A 24531-nucleotide genomic window follows, 5' to 3' on the forward strand; every position below is an offset into this window, starting at 1 on the left:
GAAGTCATGTTTTTTTCTTCTCTTTAGTTTTGGTAGTTTTATTTAAGCACAAATAAAATGTGCATGTGAACATTCTCTTTGCAGTCTTGGAATTGGTGATGCTGATGGCCTGAGGGCTCTGTGGATCTTAGAGAAAATGTCGTGAGCAATCTCGGCACAGTAAGATTTGTTGTGCATCAGCAGTACTTCCAGCTCCTGGTGGACTAGGTTACAGGTCCTTGTAGACCAGGAACTTCTGGGAGCCACTGGGCAGCATGTGCATTGTTTTCTTGTCAGCCCACAACTAATGCTGAACATCAGGATCTGGCCTTTGAATATTCTCCGCACCTTATTCTCCATACCTTTGGAGTTCCATGTAATTCTGGCACATCATCTGCTTGGTGTCAGATGAGCTTTCTGGTTATCTTTTACTTGATCTTGACCTCCACCAGTGGTATGAAGGCAATCATGACACCGAGCAGAAATTAGCAGCCTATAGTGTCTTTTTTAAAAGCAAAACAAAGCTTTTTATTGATTGTGAGCTTAACATTATATATCCCTGTCCTGCTCATCTCCCCATCCCCTCATATCCCTTCACCTCTGCAAGCTACTCCCCTCAAATAAAACACACACACACACACACACACACCACCACCACCAGCATCAACAACAACAACAAAACACAAAAACAAAAACATAAAGCCCCCACACAAAGAAAGCATCTCATTGTGGAAGTTGTAATATGTTACAGTGTTTCCCACAGTCTGTCCACACATCTTCACTTGCAAATATTCATTGCAATGAGTAATTAATTGGTCTGCTTCAAGATCTTTGGCTTCTGTTACACTATCAATAACGGATCCTCACCAGGACTCATCCTGGCTTATCCCATTGTTACCCTGTGATATGGAGATCCTGCAGCTTTGGATCAAAGAACTGTCCCTTTCACATCGCAGCCATTCCCAGGTGATACAAATTTTGGAGTGGGCCAATTCAGTGCTCTGAGTATACGGTGAGTGTGTGTGTGTGTGTGTTCAGATGGTTTTTGAGCTCATAGATTTTGTCTGCATCATACGTTACAGTATGTTAGGAAATGGGTACATTAAGTGGGTCACTCATGCAGCTGAGCTCTCAGGCAGACTTACATGGTGCCATGGTGCAGTGTGGTTCATTGGGGTTGGATATGGAGGTCACATAATCTCTAGCTTCATTAGTGGAGTTCCCATAATATGTTGTGGTCCATGCTCATGTTTCTGAAGCAAATACAAGAAATCACATCACTTAATCTATCAATCTTTGAAATAAAACCTTGAAATGTAAAAGCATGACACAATTTAAATTGACTTTGGTGATATCCTTTATTCGTTCTGGAGAAGTTATGGGGAATATAATTATTACCTGTGCTTCTTCCCATAAATCTTTGATTACTGCAAGAATCTTCTTTTTTGGTAGAAATTAGAACTATAAAGTTGAATAAAATTCATGTCATACCTGTGTTCAGAGGTCAGCACAGACTGTAGGATGGTGAAATTAGAAAGGTGCATTATTCAAGTTCTCTAGAGAAAAGAACTGATAGAATAAATGTAAATTAGAAGTGGAGTTTATTAGATTGACTTGTATGATATTGTCTGGGTAGTTCAAAAATGGCTTTCTTCACCCTGGAAAGGCTGAGGTCTGGTAGATGCTTCATCCCTGAGGCAGGATGTCTCAGTAGTACTAATCTGATGTGGGTAGCTTGGTAGAGTCCTGCAAAGTCATGGGTTTTCTGTCCATATATGAAGGCAAAAGAAGTCAGTTTCTGATGTCACTGAATGGCAGACATGGCAGCATCTGCAGTAGCCGCACTGAGAGTAACTGCATAGATTAACTTTTCAACATGGTAAATGGTTTACCAGTAAGATATAAAAGCAAGCAGACAAAAAGACAGTCTTTCCCTTGAAATTCCTTGTATCTGGGCCAGCACCAAAATTTCCACTCAAATTTATGGTGGGTCTTCCCATTTTGTTTAACCCAATTAAGAAATCCATCACAGGTGTCTCTTTGTTATTTCCAGATTCAGTTGAATTGACAATCAACCCCCATAAACCATCCACAGCATTTCTCTCCCCTATTAAGAACTATCTGTCACCAGGTGATGGTGGTACACACCTTTAATCCTAGCCCTTGAGAGGCAGAGGCATCCACAGCATTTCTCTCCCCTATTAAGAACTATCTGTCACCAGGTGATGGTGGTACACACCTTTAATTCTAGCACTTGAGAAGCAGAGGCAGGCAAAAGTCTGAGTTTGAGGTCAGCCTGGTCTACTGAGTGAGTTTCAGGTCTGCCAAGGCTCCACAGAGAAACTGTCTCAGAAACAAAAACAAAAATAAAAATTCTATTTTCCCCCACTAGTCTTTTACTCTCTATCTACCCTATGTGTTTCTATGGGTTGGAGCTTGGTTATAATTGACTTAACAGCTAACATTCACAATACAGGCAAATACATACCACATTTATTTTTCTGGATCTGGATACCTCACTCAGAATAACTTTTTTCTAGTTTTATCTATTTACCTGCAAATTTCATGATGTAATTTTTTAAAATGTGGGGGATCCTCCACTTTGGGGAGGAGGAGGGGAGCTGGAGGGAGGGAGTGACTATGGGAAAAGACCATTAAATTTGGGGCTCATTTGAGGGGTAATGTGGAATCCTAATACAGTGAAGACTTCCTGGAATATGTACGTATATGAAGGCAATCTAAATAAAATTACCAAATAATGGGAGAGACAGAGTCCCAACTGGCTATTTCATCTCTTGTCACTAAATTAAGCTTCTAGTACTGGGATTGGGTTGAATCTAACAGAGTTGTTGGACAATGGGATCTTATGGGAATCCCTAAGCAATCCCAGTTGTTGCAGAGACTAGGTTGCTGAAGACATCACCTATACAACTTAGTGAACATGGAGAAGTTGAGTTGGTGCCTGAATGGAGCCTTCACACCTCCCCCCACACCTCCATTTTCTAGCATCTTTGGTAAAGGACAGTACTCTGCATGCTACTGAAAAAGAGACATAAACACCAAGCCAGCTACAAACTCTTTGGTCTACAATGGTGTCCTGTCTGCAAGATGTTTTAGTGCAATGGTGGCAAACAGTTTGTGTGAGTAACCAACCAATTAACTTAAGGTCCAGTCATGAGATGGAACAAGAATCAGAGACTGGATAGTCCAGGGAATCTAGGGTAAAAACCAAATACTAGTGGTCTAAACAGACAGACAAATAAGCAAACAAACAAGCAGTAAAATGACTCCTGTACCCTGCTTAGCCATCATCAGAGAATCTTTCTCTTGCAGCAAATGGGAGCAATAAAGAGACCCACAGCTGGTCATTATGCAGAGAATGAGAGGCCTTGGAACACTCAGCCTTAAGTGAGATGTCTTTATCAGTTCTCTTCCCTCAGGGCTCAGGAAACTTCATGGAATAGTGGTAGAAAGAGTGTAAGAACTGGAGGGGATGGAGGACTCCATAAAACGAAAACGAAACTCTCTTATCAACATGATCAAAGCTCATATAAACTCACAGAGACTGAGGGAGCATGCAAACAAGGTCTTCTGCACATATATTATTGCTTCTAGTTTAGTGTTTTTGTGGGATTTCCAAGTGTGCCAAAGAGTGGGTCTCTGACTCTTGTGCTTCTCTTGGGCTCCTTCCTTCTGTTTGTTTTCTTGGTTACATTGGGATTCTAGCTTATACTGAAGAGCATCTGAGACATGCAGCCTTGTGGACTCAGCACACTACTGGATTCTTGGACTTTCCATTCATAGCCAACCATTGTTTGATTATCTGGACTGCAGCCTGTAAGTCATTCTAATAAATCCCATTTATATACATAAATATACACACTCTAGAAAACCCTGATTAATACACTGACAGAAAGGGAGTGGATTCGGATGGGACGGTAGGTAGAAGCTGGGAGGAGGGTAAGATAGGAAAATTGCAATCAGGACACATTATGTGAGAAGAGTCTATTTCCAGTAAAAACAAAATTACACATACACACACACACACACACCTTTGTGATTAACTATCACACCTTTGAGATTGATCCTATGCATGGCTGGGAATAGAGACATGCACACATTTAATTTGAGCACTTGAGAGGCAGATGCAGGTGTATCCCTGAATTTGAGGCTATCCTGGCCTACATATATAGTTTCAGTTCAGATAAAGCTGTGTAGTGAGACCAACAATACCAACAACAAAACTGGTGAACTCTGTGATGGGGCCTGCTTACTGTTGGGGGACCAACATAGCACCGAGCAGGAAAAATTGAAACAAAATCTACCTAGCTACTGAATGAATGAAGCAAATATCAAAGGCTAAAGGAGATTGTTAAGAATTTACAGGGCCACCTTGCCTGGGCAACATAGTAGAGCTGGCCCTGATGGCGAAGTGATGGATGAACCAGCCAGGATGGTGTAAATGCAGGAAAGCTGGCCCAGCTTCTGACAGCAGCACTTGGGAGAGTAGATCCTCAACTGGGCAGCACAGTGGAGCTGGCTCTGGGAACCTGGTGAGGGTGAGCTGGTCTCCATGACATGAGAGCAGAAGTCTGACCCTGCCTCCTGACTATGGCCACATGAGTGGCCTAGCTGGAGCAATGCTGGAGAGCTCTCCCTGGTGATGCAGATAAGGGAGAGTTGGTGCTCTGGCCAGCTCAGCTACCATCCAGGCCCAGATCCAGGGTTTTGAGTTGACCCACCTCAAATCTACACCATCTGTAAACTGTTGGTTCTCGAGAAACGGCCAGTCCTGCTGATCCAAAACTGCAGGATCTCTTTGGCACAATGCAAAATTAGGATAACCAAGAGGAATTCTGGTGAGCAACCAATCCTGATGATGTCACTGAAGTCAGAGACCTTGAACCAGACTAATAACTCATTGCAATGAACATTTGCAAGTCAAGATGTGTGGACAGAGGGATATAGTGTGGTACACACTGTGACATACTACATCTGTGATGAGATGTTGTGGTAGTTTGAATATGCTTGGCCCAGGAAGTGGTACTATTTGGAGGGGTGGCATTGTTGAAAGAGGTGTATCACTGTGGGCGTGGGCTTTAAGACGCTAGTCCTAGCTGTCTGGAAGCCAGTCTTCTCTTAGCGGCCTTCAGATGAAGATGTAGAATTCTCAGCTTCTCTTGCACCATGCCTGCCTGGATGCTGCCATGCTCTTGCCTTGATGATACTGGACTGAACCTCTCAACCTGTAAGACAGCTCCAATTAAACATTGTCCTTATAAGAATGGCCTTGGTCATGGTGTGTGTTAACAACAGTAAAACCTTAACTAAGACAGATGTTTTCTATTGTTTTTTATTCATATTTTATTTTTTGGGGTGGGGGAAGGTTGCAAAGGCAGAGGGTGGATATGAGAAGACAGGGAGATGAGTGGGACTGGGGTACATGATGTGATACAAAGAATCAAGCAAAAGTGTGTGTGTGTGTGTGTGTGTATGTGTGTGTGTGTGTGTGTGTGTGTGTGTGTGTATTTTTCAAGGCATGGGCTGAGTCAGCAAGGTGCTGCAGTAGATAAAGGCACTTGCTGCTGAGCTTGAAGACTGTGTTTGATCCTCAGAATTCTAATGGTCAAAAAAGAAATTAATTTTGCAAGTTGTTTTTCTCATTTACATGAACACCATAACATGTATACACTCACACATATACACACATACCTCACCAACATATAAATAAATATGCAGAATTTGCATGACAAGTTCTAATAACAGCCTTCCTGGCAAGATATCCCTACTGTATAATAGTGATATGGATGTCATGGGGGTAACCAACCACTTTCTGATTGGCTTTAAGGCCAGTTCTACAAGAGGGAACCTATTCCTGGCATAATTATCAGGGCTATGAACCAAGATATGGAGGGTCATTGGGCCCAGGGAAGAACCTACTACTATCATTCTACTAATGGGACAAAGCACTAAATCAACTCCTAATGGCTATTGTTATACCACTCAACTCTCATTAAAGAAGTTCCTATTTGGAATAGAGAACTTGGACTTCTATGTTATACATGCTTCTCCTCCCCAGGCTCTGTGGTGGTTTTAGAAGAGGGGGAAGAAAGACTGAGTATAAGAGCCAGAGGTGGTAGATGACTCCAGGAAGCAGTATTTTCCAGACATAATAAGGCTGTTACATGTATGACCTCACAGCAGTTGTGACAACTTGCACAGAATCTGTGAAAACCCAAGCTGGACAAAATCCGTTGAGGGTGGGGGAGGTGGCTCTAGCTGAAGAGAAATTGGTGAGGGAAGATGAGTTAGCTTTCTTTAAGGTTATGGTCTTTAGTAGGTCTAAGATGCTCCAGTGGATGGCCACACAGTTAACACTGTATAAGCAACACTAATAGGATGGCCACACAGTTAACACTGTATAAGCAACACTAATAGGATGGCCACACAGTTAACACTGTATAAGCAACACTAATAGGATGGCCACACAGTTAACACTATATAAGCAACACTAATAGGTCTTGGTGTTTTTTAAAAATTTTTATGGGGATGCAAAATTGGGTGGGTGTGATGGGGATGTATCTGGAAGGAGGTGGGAAAGGGGAAGAACATGTTCAACATATAATGTATGAAATTCTCAAATAGCTAATGAAATATTAATGTAATTTAAGGGTATAATATCAGTGAAGAGGTAACTGCCTGTGCAGTAGGGGATTAGAAGCATGCAGTCTTACCATTCTTCACCTTGGATCTTATCTTATTCATTCATTATTTAAATTATATATTGGCTGAGTGTGGTGATGATGTATCCTAGATCATGGGAATCCGAAGCAGGCAGATATTTGAGTTTGATGCAGGCCTGATTTACAGAGTGAGTGCCAGTGCAGTCAAGGTTACACAGAAACATTTAATTTCAAAAGAACACAAAACAAAGCAAAATAAAACAAAATAAAATAAAACCTGTCTGTCCATCCTCTCTCTCTCTCTCTCTCTCTCTCTCTCCTATAATCATTATCCACACACACACACACACACACACACACACACACACACACACACACGCATGCACACGCTGCTATTAATATATGCCAGATCCTATTTTGAATGCTGTTGATTCAGTCTGCTTTACAGGATACATTTTCTCATCACTAGTTGGAATTACCATCTGAAACATGGTGAGACAGAATGAGACTGTGCTTTGTGCTAAATTAATTTTATCAACAGAAATAGGTTGGTGACAAAAACATGTGAATATTAGTGGTCCAGCTACTGATTTCTGTGATACAAATGCAGTTTGCATTAACCAGGAAGAGGAACATAAGATTCATTTTGAAACATAAAAGGACTGCCCTGAATCCTGCCTGTTTTTTTTAATTGTTATTATTATTATTTTTACAGAATTTTACTAATATCAGCCCAATGTTAAGTGCCATTTGGAACTTATAGTGAAAAAGACAGACATCTAACTCCTATACATTATTTGTCATTTGTGCAAGAAAGTGTTTTAAAGATTAACCACTGAAATGCCATCATTTGTTGAATAATAATTTGACTATACTTCAGAGTGTATATATATATATATATATATATATATATCCTAGAATACACACTCTAAAACTTTGCCAAAAACTCAACGTTTGTCTCAGTCTGTGGAATGAATTTACACAGCGGAATGTTTAAAGGATTATGTCCTGAGATATGTGTGTGTGCACATGTGTGTTCTCAGATTTTCCAAGTTTTATTTATGAATGACTAAAACTTTCTACATGCCTCCTATTGTTGTGACAGTTTTGGAATGAGGATCTTTTCTACTTTGGAGTAAAGACTTATTTCTTTTCCTGAGATTTGTTAAGAGATTAAAAACTCTGTGCCATAAAAATCTATAAAAAAATCTCTGCTAAATACAAAATCTAAGTTATTCTAGAATATTTTATTGAGTGCTGTCCATAGTATATATGTATGTATGTATGTACGTACTTCCTTTCCTAGTTAGAAATACCATGCAAAAACTAAAAGCTCAAGAGAGCTTTATTTACTCCGTGGACAGGTGGATTTGGGGGAGCCAATGTCAATGTCATGAATCATTTATCTTGGGTGCCAATCAAGGTAGCCTAGAGGTGACATCATGTCAGGCATTGTTGAGTCTGTAATCTCTGGAGTGAGGCAGAGCTCAGCCAAGTCTCACTTTTCATCCTTCTGAATGGTGCTTCTTTTGGCAAGTTAGTTAACTTCTCTCATCTTGCTGCCCCAACTATAAGACAATGGTAATCGTTACCTCATTAAATTGAGGGGACTAAATGAGATTAAAATTAGGGAACACCACTTCATGGGACTTGCAGAATCTAGGAATGGGAAAGAAACTCACAGGTCATCCAGTGGAGTCTTTGCAACTGTATTTGATAACTATTTAAATAAATCCAACTATTAACTTTTCCCCCATACAGTATCTTTAAAGGAATTAGTGACTTGAATAACAATAAATTATGTATACATGTTTTAAATGTTAGCATTGTAATATTTTCATAATCAAGTCATGTTCTGATGTTTCATTTCATTGGGATTCATTTGGGAAGAAACTCATCGATTTCTGTGAGTCTCACTACTAGGTCTCGCCAGTGCCTGGTGACCACACCCAGATCTCCGTGGTCCTTTGCAGTCAAGCAATAATAAGCTAAAACCATGACTGTTGTTGCTGTGAGGAGCATGAGGTGCTGACCCAGGAATACTAGATTTGAGCTGATGATGTCAGTAGCTTCTAAAATAGCTTACTTAAAAAATCTTTCAGTGACCTCAGCTGCACTTAATCCCACTAGCTCATGTGGATGTGAACAGGAAATGTAAGACGGGCAAGTGATACCTGGAGCTCCAAGCAGATGTGTCCTAGGAAGCTGGTTTTATGAAATCACTTGTCTCAAAACGTGGAAGAATCAAGACATCCTTAGTATCTAGTGACCACCATGCAGCTGTAGAGATATGTCCCTGGCTGTGTGAGCCTGGGGAACATCTTTTATCACAGCATCGGGCGCACGTGGTGAACTTTCCGTGATGACAACTCTGGCCCCCTTCAGTGTCTTCTGAGTATTTTGGAGATTCAGCAGATAACTCTGTGAAACCAGAGACAGTGGTATAACACACCGTGTTTCCTTTCTTCTTTTAAGCATTCATTTACATTTTAATTCTTTGACAATTTCCTAAGTGCATGTAATGCATTTTGCTCATCTCACCCTCACATGCTTCTCTCATACTTCCCACCCCCATAGAACCCCTTCTGTTCACAAGTCCTTTCCCTACTACTTTCTTGTCACTGTTGAGTTTAATAAGGGCTGCTTGCATGAGCAAGGGTGAGGGCTTATTTACTGGCACAGAGACTAGTGACTTATGGCTATAGTACTAAAGGAAAGGATTTTCCCTACACCAGCAACAAATAACAGCCATTAGCTCCTCATTGAGGGGTCATGAGCATATCAACCATGGATGATAGACTGTGATGGGTTTTGTCTTGTGCAATCAATTGCTGTGATTTCAGGAGTACAATGGTCATGTCATGTTCAGAAGATAGTATTTCGCAGCAGTCTGCATTTTCTGCCCCTCTTACATAATGTTCTCTGAGCCTTGGAGGTTATATACATGTCTTGTTTAGGGATGAGAACTCAATACTTGCTTATCCTCAGCACTTTCAGGTGTGGGTCTCTGTGTTAACCATCACCTGCTGCAGAAAAGCATCTATGAATAAGACAGAGAGAAGCATTAGGCCATGATTAGAAACAAAAGTGTTTACAAAGCAGTTTGATACCACGTCCATTTAGTGAAATGACAGAAAGTTGCCTTTAAGGGTCTAGGACCTCCCCATATATGGGCTTTTGACTAGATTGACAGAACAAGTTGTAACTTCCCTCTTGAGAAGCAGACATCCAATCTAAGCAGAAAGAAGAAGTAAGTTACCCCATGGCAACCATGTCATTATTTTACCAGTGGGCACCTGGGAAGATTGCCTGGAAGGTTGATACTATAGCTCATAGTGTTCCAAATAATTTTAGGTCATTGATGGCTTGTCTCTTCCAGAAGGATGAATAGCATCTTCTAGCTATATATAGGTAGCCAACAAGGAGAAAGCTTCCTTCTCAGTTCCAAGTTAATTTCCTACAGTTTGTAATAAAGGTTTTTGGTATCTTCAGAAATGGGGTCTTATCATATTGTTCTTGTGGGAAACAAAGAGCAATTACAAAAGCTTGTGTCAGTTTGTGGACCTCCCTGACAAGGTACAGAGCGTAGAAAGATATATATGGCAGTGAGACTTTTCACTTAATAGCCTATGGCTTCTGAGATCTGCATTATATATCCATGTAGGGTACCTTATAAGAAGTTTAAGCTTTTAAAAAATTGCATTTTAAAATTAGCTTATAATAGAGCTTTTATAATCCTTAGTTTCCATTAATTCTCTTTGCCACTTACCCTCCTTCTTTCCGCCATTTTCATCCTACTTCAATTTTTTGACACCAAGTATTTGCAACTCTGTTGTATCACATATATTCTCTCTATATGTACCCTCCCTAAAAGCTTCTTTCCCCTCTCTCAATGTCACTTTTTTGCTTTATGACTTCTCTATGCTACTCAAACAGAAATAGAACACTTTAAGGTTAGTTTACACATATGAATTAACATGCAACATGTTTCTACTGGGACTGAATTACCTCACTCTGTATAAATTTCTCTAGTCCCACTCATTTTTCTGATAATTTCATTTTCCTCAGTTGCAGTGAAACCGCTGGATTGAAGATCATAAAAAGAGGCTGAGACTTGGCACTATGTTGGCAGAATCTGAGTTCATGAACAACCCAGAATAGGCCATTGTTGAAGGGATAGCCTCAGTTGTAGTGGAAACCTTAGCATACTGGAGATGTCATGACTATAGAATGACTGTTAAAGACAGTGGAAGGGTTGGGTAGAGCCTGTCTGATTGTACTTGACAATCTGTGTGTATGCTATGGATGGCAGAGCTGGAGATGTGGGTCTCCTCAAGCACTTTGAAAGACAGGTAATCAATCTCAAGTGAGTCTCAGATGTCAGACATTGAGCTTTTTATACCTCCGGATACGTGGTTTCCTTTGACTTGACTGTAACTGTGCTTTACTTATCTTAGAATAAGAATGTAGATAACTTGTGTTTTATTTTACATGTGTCCACAGTTAAGAGATTTTGAATTTTTTATGAGAACTCGGCCTTTTCAGTGTTTGAAATCATTTAAAGACAGTGAAACTTTTAAAGTTGTAGTATAGTTTATATAGTAATATGAACACGAGATTTTGGGGATAAAAAAGTAAAAATATGTTATAGCTTAACAGTGATATATTTGTGTTTGGATTTGACAGTTGGTTGTGTTAATTAGATTTTTATCAATTTATCACTAACTAGAGTCCTCTTGGAAGAGGAAAACTACATAGAAATATTGACCCCATCAGATTGGCTTATGAACATGTCCATATGGCATTTTCTTGACAGCTAATTAATGTAGGCGGGACAAGCTAATTGATGCTACTGAGCCTGGGATCTATAAGAAATGTAGTCGAGTAAACCAGTCTACTCTGCTTTCAACTGAGAATTCAAGGGTTACTTTTTCGTACTTTATCAGAGTTCAAATTGGATATCTGTTTTTGTTGTTGGTGTTGTTACTTCCAAAACATTAGTTGGTATTGTTAAAGAACATAACAAAATTTAAATACTCATTTTTCATTTTGGAAAATTTTCATAAATTTAATCCTTTGGTGAGTCTCTCGAAAAGGAAGAGACTTGAACTCCTTTTCATATTGTTAATGCTATCAATAATCTGATTCTAATTATTCTTTTCAGGATTCCATTGTGACCAATTCCCACTCAACTGTCATGATCTCTATAATTACAATCCATAGAAATTTCAAACAAGACCAAAGGAACCACTCAGCATCCATCTCAGGAGTCTGGTGTTTTAGTCTATGACAGATGCTGGCTTAACTTATTTTCAGATTTAAAATTTTGAACTTGGTAAAGACTCAGTTATTAAAAGGCTCATCTTTGTCTCAGCAGCTCTTAGGTGTTGAAGAATTACTGTCCATAGTTCCTATGGCAAACCTTCCTGAGCAGATGTACTGTGAAGAGAATCACATAAAATGCTTGTATGACAACCTCCAGCTATACATAATCAAAAAGAGTTGAATATGGTTCATACATTCTTTCTATGAAAATAAGCCTTCACAGAATAGCTCAGATCCATAGACAATTAGATAGCATAGAGTTCTCAAACCAGTTTTTTCATTATTAGCATTTACATTAGTACGCCACATTTGTCATTACTAGATAGCCACTATTGATAATTTTATTTTTGTCATTTAGTATTTTAAAAATATAAAAAAGACAATACAAAACCCGAACATTCCTTTTTACAAGTTCAGAAACATATTTTTCTCCAAATGCAAAATACTCTGTGTACCACATTGCTGCTGTCTATTGTCGACTGAGATGCTTGCTGTATGGGACACAGTGGAAGGCAGTAAAGATTTTCTTCTGCATTAAAAAAGAAAAAAAGGTCCACGTGATAATTATTTTCTGAAAGTTTGACTCACATAAGACAACATTTTGAGCTTGTTCAAACTGGTACCATTGTTTTGTCTTGGTAAACTGATCTTAGGACGGGGCTTCTAGTTTTTCTAGTTCCCAAAGGATTCCTAGTCCAAATAATGGTGGAAAGACAGAGTGTGCCAGCTTTGAGACAGGTCTGATGTAAAGGTTTCCTTCGTGGTGTCTACTTAAGAAAGAAATCAGGCAGGGCACCATGTTCTGCTTGGGGTCAGTTACATTTGGCCTCTGCTCCCCTGCTCTGAAGCTCAGCAGCAGATACAGACCCTTAAATGTGCTATAAGCTTTTTAAATACATACTGAGATATGATTTTCTAATCCACTTAGGATTCATCTCAGACACACACATGGACACTCCTCAGATTCACAAAGACTCGTAGGAGCCAGAGCCCAGACTGTATCGCTGAACTTGAAGCAATAAACCTGTCTTTCCCACCTCCACCTCCACATGGAAATGAGCATAGTGAGGCCGCCGGCAGTCCTTGAAGGATCACGGAAGGAATAGGATGGGCAGCTAACGTCCAGGCCCTGGTTGGCTTTCTCCTAATCACCTCAGACTTGACGATTGGCTGGGCTGATGACACAAATAGAGGCAGAGGCTAAAGAGGTATCGAGGTGCTGCTGAAGATCTCAGTGCCTGCTTGACATTCGTCACTTGGTGTTGCTTGGAGCACTTTGGAGGTGGCTTCCCACATTGGGACTCACTTCAGGGAAGGTCTTGTGCTAAGATGGATGAGGTGCCATGGTTACATGACCTCGAAAGCACCATTACCCACAGAGAAGCTTCTGGGTCAGTTCACGAAGAGTTCCTGTTCACACCATCTTCCCATCCCCCTACTTCCTCCTGGAACCTTTTTTGGCTAACCCATGCAGTCCTAGAAAGTCCCTGAGTTCTTAACTCCTTCAACCCGCTCAGCCCCCAGAGTGAGGCCCTCAGGGCCAGTATCCCCTGTAAGTTCAATAACAGCTCTGCCTGGATTCCTCACTACCAACTTGGTTGACAGTAGCAAGTCATTGCTTGAGCTCCATCCATCTTGATATCAGCTAAGTCTAGTGGCCAGTTCTCTCCATACGATGGGTCTCACATGCTGCCCCATCAGCCATAGAATAAATGATTAGAGGAATCATCCGTGCATGTATGGTGAGACAGGGAAGTGTGGAGAAGTCATACCCTAAGGACATACACTGGGAGGCTCTCTCAGTGTGTGGCTTTCCAGGAGCTGGGCAAAGTAGCAGGGAGAGAGGACTCACAGAGTTGTCCGTGCTTTTAGTAGGATGGTCAAAGTTGATTCAGGCTGTTCTGTGGCACTTCTGGGGAAGCACAGACATCCCCATTAAATACCCATTCACCCCACTTGTATGAAGCCATTCAATGGCTTTGCAATAGTTCTCTGACCCCCACCGTGTTGGCTAAGGTGTCCAGGAAGCTAGCTTTGTCTTCTGTTGGCTGGTGTGTGTGTGGGTCAGACTATTTGGTAGCTGAATCTCTTGGCAGTTACCTGGAGTTGGACCTGAGGCGTCGTTGGTGGATGTCCAGGACTAAGGCCTTGGGGAATGAGAAGGAACAATTCGAGACTTTACAGGCAGCATCTGGGTTAAAGGTGGAGCATACACAGAACCCAGGCTCGGGCACAGACTCGATTTTTCCTTTTGAAAAATAGTAATCAAAACAGGTTTGGCATAAGCTCCAAGAGGCAGGTGGCCAGACTCAGGCACATGTCTGGTTCTTGTCCTTCACCAGCTTCATACACGGATAACTGTCCAATTCTAGGCTGCTCCAGCCCTTCTCTGGTTGTCTTGGGACCCTGCACTGACCACCCATAGAGTTTATCCCGAGCCCCTTCCATGCCGTGTCAGGGGAGAGCATGAAGGCAGGAAAGAGAGAGGTTGTCCCTACTGGCAAGATTCCTGATGAAGTCCATCTGGCAGGCAGGATTGGCTCAGTCAGGAAGCCTCCTCCTCCTGCTCCATCAAGTTACCAGAGCTAGCCTCCTATGCTTTGGGCGCTTCTGAGGGATTGCCCTAGCTCACCACCGCTGAGGGCTCTGAAGTTCTGTGTGGCCTCAGGTAGGACTGAGACAGATGAGATGCTCTAGCGCTTAAGGCTCCTGACAGTCAAACTGCTGTTCCTCCACCCCCTACACACCCTTCTCTCCTGGGCAACTATAAATAGGGTTATTCTGAAAGGAAAAACAAACAAACAAACAAAACCCCTCCTTCCTCTAGGCGACATAGAAAGACTCAAAATGTTTGCACTTCTCAGATGTGGAGGAGGTGGGCAGGCAGCTTGCCAAGGGCATTCACACACACCGTCCTCCTGCTGCCCACAGTCTGAGGCTAGAGGTAGACAACTCCTGGCTGGCTGCGGAGTGGGGTCCTCTTTGGTGGAGCCCACAGGCCACCTGGGGCTATAAGGGAAAACCAACCATGGAGCACGGTCTAGGCTTGGAGGGTCAACAGCCAGGCTTCTTTAAGCACAGCACTTAGGTAGCCCAGGGAGCCCTTAGGTAGGGTGAGGGCATGGCTGGGCAGGGAGAACTGGCAAGAAAAGGGTTAGTGTTTGAGGCTGGCTTCCACTTGTTCTGCAGGAAACTCCTTTAGGTGACACATTTTCTTTTCTTTTCTTTTTTTTTTTCTGTTTTAGGCAATGTTTTAAAAAAATATGCTTTCTGTTCTGCAGAGCTATCTGAGAGCTTAGTATGTCTGGGGTCCCCCCGTCTGTTGTTCACCCTTATCCGGCAGGGGTTTACCATCCCAGTGGTATGGATCACTTGTAAACCCTATGGAGTCAGCCCCAGGCAGACAAGAGCAAGCTCTACAGATGAGAACGCTAACTGTGTGGGCATCCCAGGGCTCAAACTGTGTGCCCCAGGAGCCTGGCATGGGCACAAAGCTGCTATGTCGAAGGCTTCTTTGGCAGGACTCTGGGCTGTGAAGAACCACTATGGGGAGCACAGGGGCCGTGGAGGGGATGCTTTGACTCCTGGCTAATAAGGCACCATGCTATAATGGTAGAGGAATAGAGCATATCTATTTCTTCACCTCTGGGATGGACAGAGACAGCACTGAATGACTTCCAGGAGAGACAGAACAAAGACAAGGTAACTAGAAAGGCAGAAGGAAAGCGCCTGGTGTAGTGATACTTTTCCTCCAAGAAGAGAGGACAGCTTCTTGCCTGAGGTTAGGGAGGTGGGAGCTCTGAAACTGGGTCTTGCGGCCCACAGGCACTATATGTAAGGCCTCAGGAAGCTGGAGAATTTGGAGCGCAGTAGCTTGGTGAAGGATTTTGGCAGCATCTCCTTGTGTTTCTCTGTGTACTTGAAGTAGTTTTGAGAGTGGGCCAGGACCTCAAAGAACGCCTTGATAAGCTTCTTTTCCTGCAGAAGATGGCAGGTGGCAGTTGTCAGCTTCAGTGGCTTGTGGGGGGAAAGGAATACTGAACAGCCCCTCTTCGTGTCTAAGAACGACTCACACTGAGCATGCCCAGAGGCGAGCCCTGGCCTCCTGTTCCTACCGTCTGCTCCTTTACAATCCCGCAGCTCAGTTAGCAACAGGTCTAGTTTCCTGCTGCTCAGGTCCGGCCTATGGAGCCACCCTTGACCCCGTAGCCTCTCAGCTACAGCCAGCTGTTGGCTCTGCCTTCAGTATATGCCCAGCATCATCTGACCAGCTTGCCAGCCCCACAGCCTCCATGCAGAGTGAAGCCACTGTAATATTTCACTTGGGCTATTCCAATGGCTGGTCTATTCCTTCCTTTTGTTCATATAATACTAGGCCCTCAGACACACTAGGCTAGTATACTTTTTTCCTCCTAGATTTACTTATTTTATATGTATTTCACCTGTGTGTATATATGTGCACCACATGCCTGCCTGATACTTGAGGAGGTCAGAAGTGTGTTAGATTCCCTGGAACTGGAGTTATGGATGGTTATGAGCCAGTGTGTGGGCACTGGGACTGAACCCTGCTGAGCTGACTCTTCAGCTCCTAGGCAGTCCTATTGTTAGCAATTCTATTACTGCTATAATCGAATTCTATTATATTCTATTACTCTGCAATAGCAATTCTATTATTTAGCTCTATCTTCAGCACTCTTGTTACTTGAGATAAGAGTCTCACTAAGTTGCTCATACTGGCCTTGAACTTACTTTTAGCTCCAAATGACCTACAACATGACATCCTCCTGCCTCAGCCTTTTGAATCAGAATTATAACTAGAATCAGAGGTGTGAGCCACTGGACCTAGGCTTGATTTCCACATTTCTATCTTTGGCCCACCAGTAGCACGTTCAATTAGTCTAGTTTATGTTTGGAACACATTTCCTTCTGCTTCAGCTTCTGAATAGTCGGGGTCATATGTGCACCATCACACCCACCTACATTTGATTTGAAATAATGGATCAGCACTGGAAAGATGGCTCAGAGGTTAAAAGCATATACTGTTCTTGCAAAGGATGTGAGTTTAGGTCCCAGCACCCATACTGGGTGGTTTCCCATCCCCTAGGGAATCTGACACCTCTGGCCTCCTAGCAATCCAAGCACATATCTACACAAATAGCCATAATTAAAAACAGTGAAGTAAAAAAAAAATTCACTGGAAGGGTCTCAGTGAATATCCCTGGCTATTCTAGAACTTCACATATAAACCAGACTGGCCTTACACTCTGAGATCCACCCACCTATGCCCCCTGAGTGCTGGGACCATGCCAGGCAAGACTCAAATCAGGATCCACAGATCCAAGGTGGTGTTCGCTCCTCAACATTAGGAATGTTTCTTTTCCTCTGGGCCTGTAATCCCATCTGGCACTTAGGAGCTGGAAACAGGGGAACCTGGAGTCCAAGGCCAGCCTGGACTCTTACTCTGTCTCAAAAAAGTAAACAACGCATTGCATAGTTTACCCTCTCTGCATCTCTTGATGGATAAGGCAGAGGTCCTGTCCTCCCCCAGGGGTGATGCAGCATGCTGATTCTGGTTCTGTGAGCTGGGTTCAGAGCCCAGACCTATCATGGGACAAGCTCTTTAACTTTCTCATCTGGAAATCCGCAATGAAGAAAGTGCATGATCCACAAAGCCAGGAGTAGAAAGGCATGCCAGTACTTAGAATTTTGCCTGCACATTGATACATGCCCATTTACATCAGTGCCACAGTGATTGTTCACTTGCCTTTAGGATCTCTTGGTGGTTTTCTGAGGCATACAGCCGGCCATCCTGCACTATGTCTTCCACCAGCTGCTCATAGCCCTCATCGTAGGTCACACAGGGAATCTGGAAGCCTTGAGCACTGTTGGCTTCTCTGATCTTGAAGTTGATCCAGAGTTTCCTGGAACGGGCGGTGAAGGCAATGGCACACCCATAGGTCTGGCAGGTCTCCTAAGTGGTGATGGAGAACGGGGAGGAGTTTCTCCTGACCAGGACATCCCCACACTCGTCCTCAGGTAGCAGGAAGATCTCGGGGACCATGGTGAGGATCTTGCGCTTGGGTAGGGGGTTGCTATTCCAGATGCGCTCCACACTGGCTGGTAGTTGCCCGGGTTGTTGGGGGACTCGATGTAGCCAGTGAACTCACCTAGCTCCCCGCCACACTGCCGAGTCTTACACTGGACCACACTGGTACAGCCATCAAAGTCAGTGCTTGTATTTTCTGGGCAGTTGGTGCAGAAGTTCTGACGGAAGTCGAGCTAGTAGGAGCCCACTGTACAGCAAATACAGCGATGGATGCTAGTGTTTTATAGTAGTGGCCCAGGGAGCACAGGACTTTGGTGTCGCAGTCCTGGAAGGAGACTGCCCCCTAGTGCTTGGTAGTGAGGCCTCCGCCACAGCGGAAGCACAGGGTTCATCCTGCTTCAGGTTGATAGGTGCTGCATGGGCATGGCTGGCAGGGCTTAAACCCATCTTCTGAATGGTGACCAGGTGGGCACTGACCACACTTGGTGCCTGCTAGGTGCTGCCTCGGTCAGCAGACCTCCACTAGCTTTGCTCCGTCCTTAGCTACCAGGCCTGACTTGTGGGCTAGCTGGCCCAGGGATTCTTCTGGCTTCCTCTGCTTTGTCTTTGTTTTGTAGATGCAGGAGACATTTAGCATCCTTGACGGGCAGTACTGCAGCCTCATGGCAAGAGCTGGAAATGGTATTGTTCCCAGGGTGGATGACTGGGGCTGGAGCAGCTTTAGAGTTCAGGGTACCACAGCTCACAGTGAAACCGTTCTCTGAATCTGGCAAGAACCAGACCAGGTCAGAGCACAAGTATCCCTCTTGCCCGGTGATTGCAGCTGAGCATGACTTTTGAGGCTCCAGGACTGCTCTGACACTTCACTGGTTCTGTGCAATCCTTTCCGTTCCAGTGAAAGAGGCCCTGGCCTACTGGGCAAGTACATTTTCGGAGGACTGGACTCAGTGGGTCTCTCAACCTGCAGAGGAATTCAGGGTCCCGGTACTCAGGTGGGCAAGGAGTTGGTGAAAACAGACAGGAACACAGAGAGAGTGCTGTATCTGAATGTAATTTCCCAAAGCGAGCATCAGACTTATAACACAGAAGAAAAACAAGAAACTTGGGCGATACATTAGCCAAGGTACATTGAGATGCAAAATGGCTCTTTACACAAAACAGAGAAATGCATACATGAAAGCTTGCAGGATCCAGACAGTGTCTTCAACTGAGATAAGATCAGCCCTATCTAAAATCAGCTATTCACAGGAGCCAGGTGAAAGGGCTAATATGCCCAGGTGCAATTCTGGTCTATTGTCAAACCCACCACCAGGGGTCTCTTAGTAAATACCTAATCATGCTATTCCTCAGGACCTAGTGAAAAAGCATGTGCGAGGGAAATTCTGTTCTACTAACCTTTTCATGAATAATATAATAACCTTGTTTCTCCTTAAACCACAACCCACCTTCTTTCTACTATTATGTAATATAAGTTGCCGTTCATGCCTGTAATGAGAATTCTAAGTATACTATTTTGAACTAGCCCTGAGTTTTCTAGCTCTTATCCAGGAAAATACTGCAAGAAAGCATGCAAGACCCTCCACACTATCGCAGGGACAAATCTGGTTATGAGACACCAGAGACTCTCCAGGAGACAAGTTTCTGTGAAACTTTTTGCCTCAGGACTGCGGCCAAAAATGGATTTGGATTTGCCACGAAGTCTATACTGGAGTGGGTGTGGCATACATTGATAGCTGCCTGGGGTGTTGATGCAGCCAAAGCTGCAGCTTCCCTTATTGATGCTACATTTGTCCACATCCCTGCAATGAGTGACACCATACAGAAGGTAGCCTCGATGACGGAGACACTGGAAGCTTCCTGGGGGTGTTGACACACATGTGGTCACAGGTTCGATCAAAGGAGCACTCATCTATATCCTGGCAACTCCTTTCGTTGATGAGAAGCTAGTAGCCCTTCTTGCAGCTGCATTCAAAGCTGTCCACTGTGTTGGATATCAAAATATTTGCCTCTACCAACTTGAATAACCACTATTAAAATTAATGGTTGTCACTAGGCTAGACTTGTCTGAGCAAATATTTGCCATATTTTCCTCCAGTAAAGTTATTTTTTCCCCCTCTCTATTTGGTGAAAAGGGTTCCCCAAGTTCCCCACCTCAACTGCTACTTATTTTTTTCGTTCTCCAGGCCCTCTGGACTTCTCACCTGTCTCCTTCCATACCTGGTCTTGCTCCCCTTTTTCCCTTCCCCTCCCCTCTCCCACCTAGACCCCTCCCTCCCTCTGCCTCCCATGATTATTTTGCTCCCCCTTATAAGTGGATTTGAAGCCTCCATACTTTGTCCTTCCTTTTTTGTTAGACTTCATATGCTTTGTGAGTTGTATCATGGGTATTCTGAGCTGTTGGGCTAATATCCTATTATCAGTGAGTACATACCATGTACTCACTTTGGGTCTGGGTTACCTCACTCAGGATGGTATTTTCTAGTTCCATCCATTTGCCTACAAAGTTCATTTAGTTGTCATTTTTAATAGCTGAGTAGTATTCCATTGTGTAAATGCACCACACTTTCCATATCCATTCTTCTGTTGAGGAACATCTGGGTTGTTTCCAGCTTCTGGCTATTATAGATACGGATCCTACGAGCATAGTGGAGCATGGGTCCTTGTTATATGTTTTAGCATCTAAACACAGACACAGTGAACTAACAGAAGTTATGAACCAAATGGATTTAACAGATAGCTACAGAACATTTCACCCTAAAACAAAAGAATATACCTTCTTCTCAGCATGTCATGGTACCTTCTTCAAAACACACTCGAGAGGAGTAGATGGCAGGAAATAATCAAACTCAGAGCTGAAATCAACCAATTAGAAACAAAGAGAGCTATACGAAGAATCAACCAAAGAGCTGGTTCTTTGAGAAAATCAACAAGATAGATAAACTCTTAGCCAAACTAACTAAAGGGCACAGAGACAGTATCCAAATTAACAGAATCAGAAATGAAAAGGGAGAAATAATAGAAGCTGAGGAAATTTTAAAAATTCATCAGATCCTACTACAAAAGCCTATACTCAACAAAACTGGAAAATCTAGATGAAATGGATGATTTTCTAGAAATTGAAGTCTTGAATGACATTGGTTGAGAATTTCCTTTACTGACCAGCAGGTGTTGCTAAGAAGTCATGAGGAGGCTGAGTAGGGAAACATCAGAACCAGCAGGAACTGAAACCAGTAAACTTATGAATAGCCAGGAACTGAGACAGGCAAGCTCAAGAGAGATGACTTCCATTGTGTCTCTAGATATAACAAACTGTCTGTCTGAATACAGACAAAATGAAGCACCATCTTTATATGTTTCTGTTTTGTGCAAGAGGTACCAAATGTTCTTTTACCCAACTATATTTTCTAATAATTTCTAACTAATGTCACTGTAACGGAGAACTGTTAGCAACCCTTTGAAATGTTATGTGGTGAGTACTTGTATAAAACACTGAAAATAGAAGTAGTGACTGCTGTTGGAAACAGTGCAGAAAACGGAAGGGAATGACCTGGAAGGCTCCCCTTGAAATGTCAAATGGCTTCTTCCCAACTCTGCAGGCTCTCAGATTCCTTTCCCTCTTCTCGTTACCTCCTGTGCTTATAGCCCCTGGGGCTCACTCTTGGGAAACAGTCCATTCTTTCTACTGTTCAGGGTCTATTGTGTGTGTTCAGTTGTCATGCTGCCCCTTCAGTGGTCAGAGGATGGAATCCGAGGTTAGTTGTGGCCTATCAGAAGCCTGGCACTCAGAAACTGTGTGGGGATTGGAAGTCACCTCAGAGTTATTCTCAGAGTCCTAGTTTCGTTATTTATAAGAAACAAGACTGTACTTTCCCCCACGGGTTTCTCTAGCGACTAAATTAAATGAGGTTGAATGAAAAACATCTGCTATAGTGCCTGGCATAGAAGCAGGTATGCACGGTCTTTTTGGTATCCTAAAATGACATTCTGGTAGTTCTTGTTCCCTAGAAGCCCAGAGACACTTTGTTTCCTTCCTTCCTGAGACACCAGCCTTCATTCCTCCTTCAAGTTTCTGAATCATCTTATTTTCTTCAGCAAATCCGCATTTGCCTCTGTCATCAAAAGAAACAGCTTCCAACTATGAGGAATAGAAGCAACGGTTTATTCTGGAGCAACTATGAGAGAACATGGTCCACAAACATTCATTTAGATCTTCCTGAGTATACTTTTCCATCATCGAAGCAGTTTTTGGAATTTGTATAATAACAACATAACAAAGAGAGTTACAAATCAAGGCATTTCAAAAAATATATCAGCAAGAACAGCAGAGATGTTTGTTACACAGGATGGGAGACTCTTTCTTAGGGTCCTTAGATGCTACCTGGTGACATTTTTAGTTTGGGGCTGGTTGAAGATAATGGTCGGCTGAGTTGATAAGTTACAGAATGTTTTTGTCTCTCAGTCACAGGATGTTAGTTTCCACGCAGAAATAAGAAAGAGAATGGCTATTTAGGGAGTCAAAGGTAGCCCAAGATTCGGTGCAATCTAATGATAAAACCTAGGGTGAATGACTAAGTAACTTTCCCATTATCATAGAGGCTTATTCTCTAGAATGTTAGCTTTTCAAAACTGCATTTAGTTTTTTCAGGCAGCTATAAGCAAGTATCTCTAAGTAGGTAGCTTAAAACACAGAAATGCCTTATCTTATGCTTCTACAATAAGCCATGTTTTCTGAAAGGCACCCTTGCTTATGTCTTCTAGTTGGTGCTCTTCGCATCCCTTGGATTATAAACTTATCACTACAATCTTGCCTCTGTGCTCAGAATGGGGTTTCCTTTCTGCGTGTCTCTTTTCCTTATATGAACAGTTTGGTGCCATTCTGTCCAAGATTGACCTCATTTTCCATAACTACTTTCATCTATGGGGACCCTATTTCCAAATATGCTGCATTCTGAGGTATGGGGTTGTTAGGCATCTTTCTTTTATTTTAATTCACAATAAACTGTCATTAAAGATAGATTAAAAAATAAGTACTCAGTCCAATAAGTTTGAAACATACTATTGAAGGAATTTCTTCTGTAAAACCTGGGGTGGAATAATGCTATTCCCTTAGTCTGCTCTCATTCCCTGAGAGGACCATGGTGCAAGTGCCTTCTCTTCTGGCTTTAGCTATTACCAGCTGTGTAATCAGAGACTAACAACTTTCTTCTCAGAGTCCTCGTTTCCTTATAAATAGGAAACAATACTGTACTTCCCCCACTAATTTAGTTTCTCTAGCAACTAAATTAAATGAAGTTGAATGAACAGCATCTGCTATAGTGCCTGGTGTATCTGCTATAGTGCCTGGTGTATCTGCTATAGTGCCTGGTGTATCTGCTATAGTGCCTGGCGTATCTGCTATTGTGCCTGGCGTATCTGCTATAGTGCCTGGCGTATCTGCTATAGTGCCTGGCGTATCTGCTATAGTGCCTGGTATATCTGCTATAGTGCCTGGTGTATCTGCTATAGTGCCTGATGTATCTGCTATAGTGCCTGGTGTATCTGCTATAGTGCCTGGCGTATCTGCTATAGTGCCTGGCGTATCTGCTATAGTGCCTGGTGTATCTGCTATAGTGCCTGGCGTAGAAGCAGGTATGCACTTAAGAGTAGGTCCTTTTGGTATCCTAGAAAGATGCATTTATTTTCTATTTTTAGAGAATTTCATACATGAGCAGTATTTAAATAATTTCTACCCTCTTTTCTCCCCTCCCAATTTCTCCTATATTCTTCCCAAACCTGTCAACTTGATGACATCTTCCTCTATATTATTATTGTAACCCCCAAGTACCCCCAAAACAACAAAAACACTCATAAAATCCTACTGAGTCCATTTAGTGTTTGTGTTGCTTTTATATATCCGTGTTTAGGTCTGACAGCTTGGGTAGGCTAACCTGTCATGGGGCTTATTCCTGGAGAACACGGCTTCTGATTCTCCATGCCAGCAGCCATGGATGACTGGAGCTCTTCTTTTGGGGGGCAGTGGGGTTTTGTGAGACTTTTCCCATCCATTTTGGTATATCAACTGATATCATTATATGCATCATATATTTAAACAACCATCTTGTTGAGATTTCAAAGGCGCAGCATCCCTCTTCCATCTAGAAGATACTATTTAGCAGTAGGCATCCTAGTCTTTTGGTTCTTACATTATTTCTGCCCCTCTGCCACAATGTTCCCTGAGTCTTAGGTTTAGGACTTGTGTTGTAGATACATCAGTTGGTGCAAGGAACCTCACGATCAGATGTTCTTTGCATTTGAGTAGTTGTAGATTTCTGTAATGATCTCAGTCTGCTGTAGAAAGAAGCATCTTTGATGAGGGGCAAGAGCAACACTTATGTGTGGGTGTAAGGATTAAGAATACATTTAGAAAACTGGCAGGTATATGTTTCCCCCAGAGTCTAAGACCTGTCCAGCAATGGGCAGTTGAATACGTTTACAGTGCCAAGCATGAATTTTGCCCTG

General features: G+C 42.6%; 1 protein-coding gene and 1 pseudogene across 5 annotated transcripts in view; one reads left to right on the plus strand and one right to left on the minus strand.

Moving 5' to 3' along the window:
• Nucleotides 1-24531, plus strand: part of Plek (pleckstrin) — an 81044-nt gene that overhangs the window by 18075 nt on the left and 38438 nt on the right. The gene's annotated exons all lie outside the window — the stretch shown is intronic.
• Nucleotides 15805-24078, minus strand: LOC110306349 (signal peptide, CUB and EGF-like domain-containing protein 3; annotated as a pseudogene).

Source organism: Mus caroli, unplaced genomic scaffold, assembly GCF_978045245.1.
Source record: "Mus caroli unplaced genomic scaffold, Mus_caroli_1 scaffold_13, whole genome shotgun sequence".
NCBI classification, from domain to species: Eukaryota; Metazoa; Chordata; class Mammalia; order Rodentia; family Muridae; genus Mus; species Mus caroli.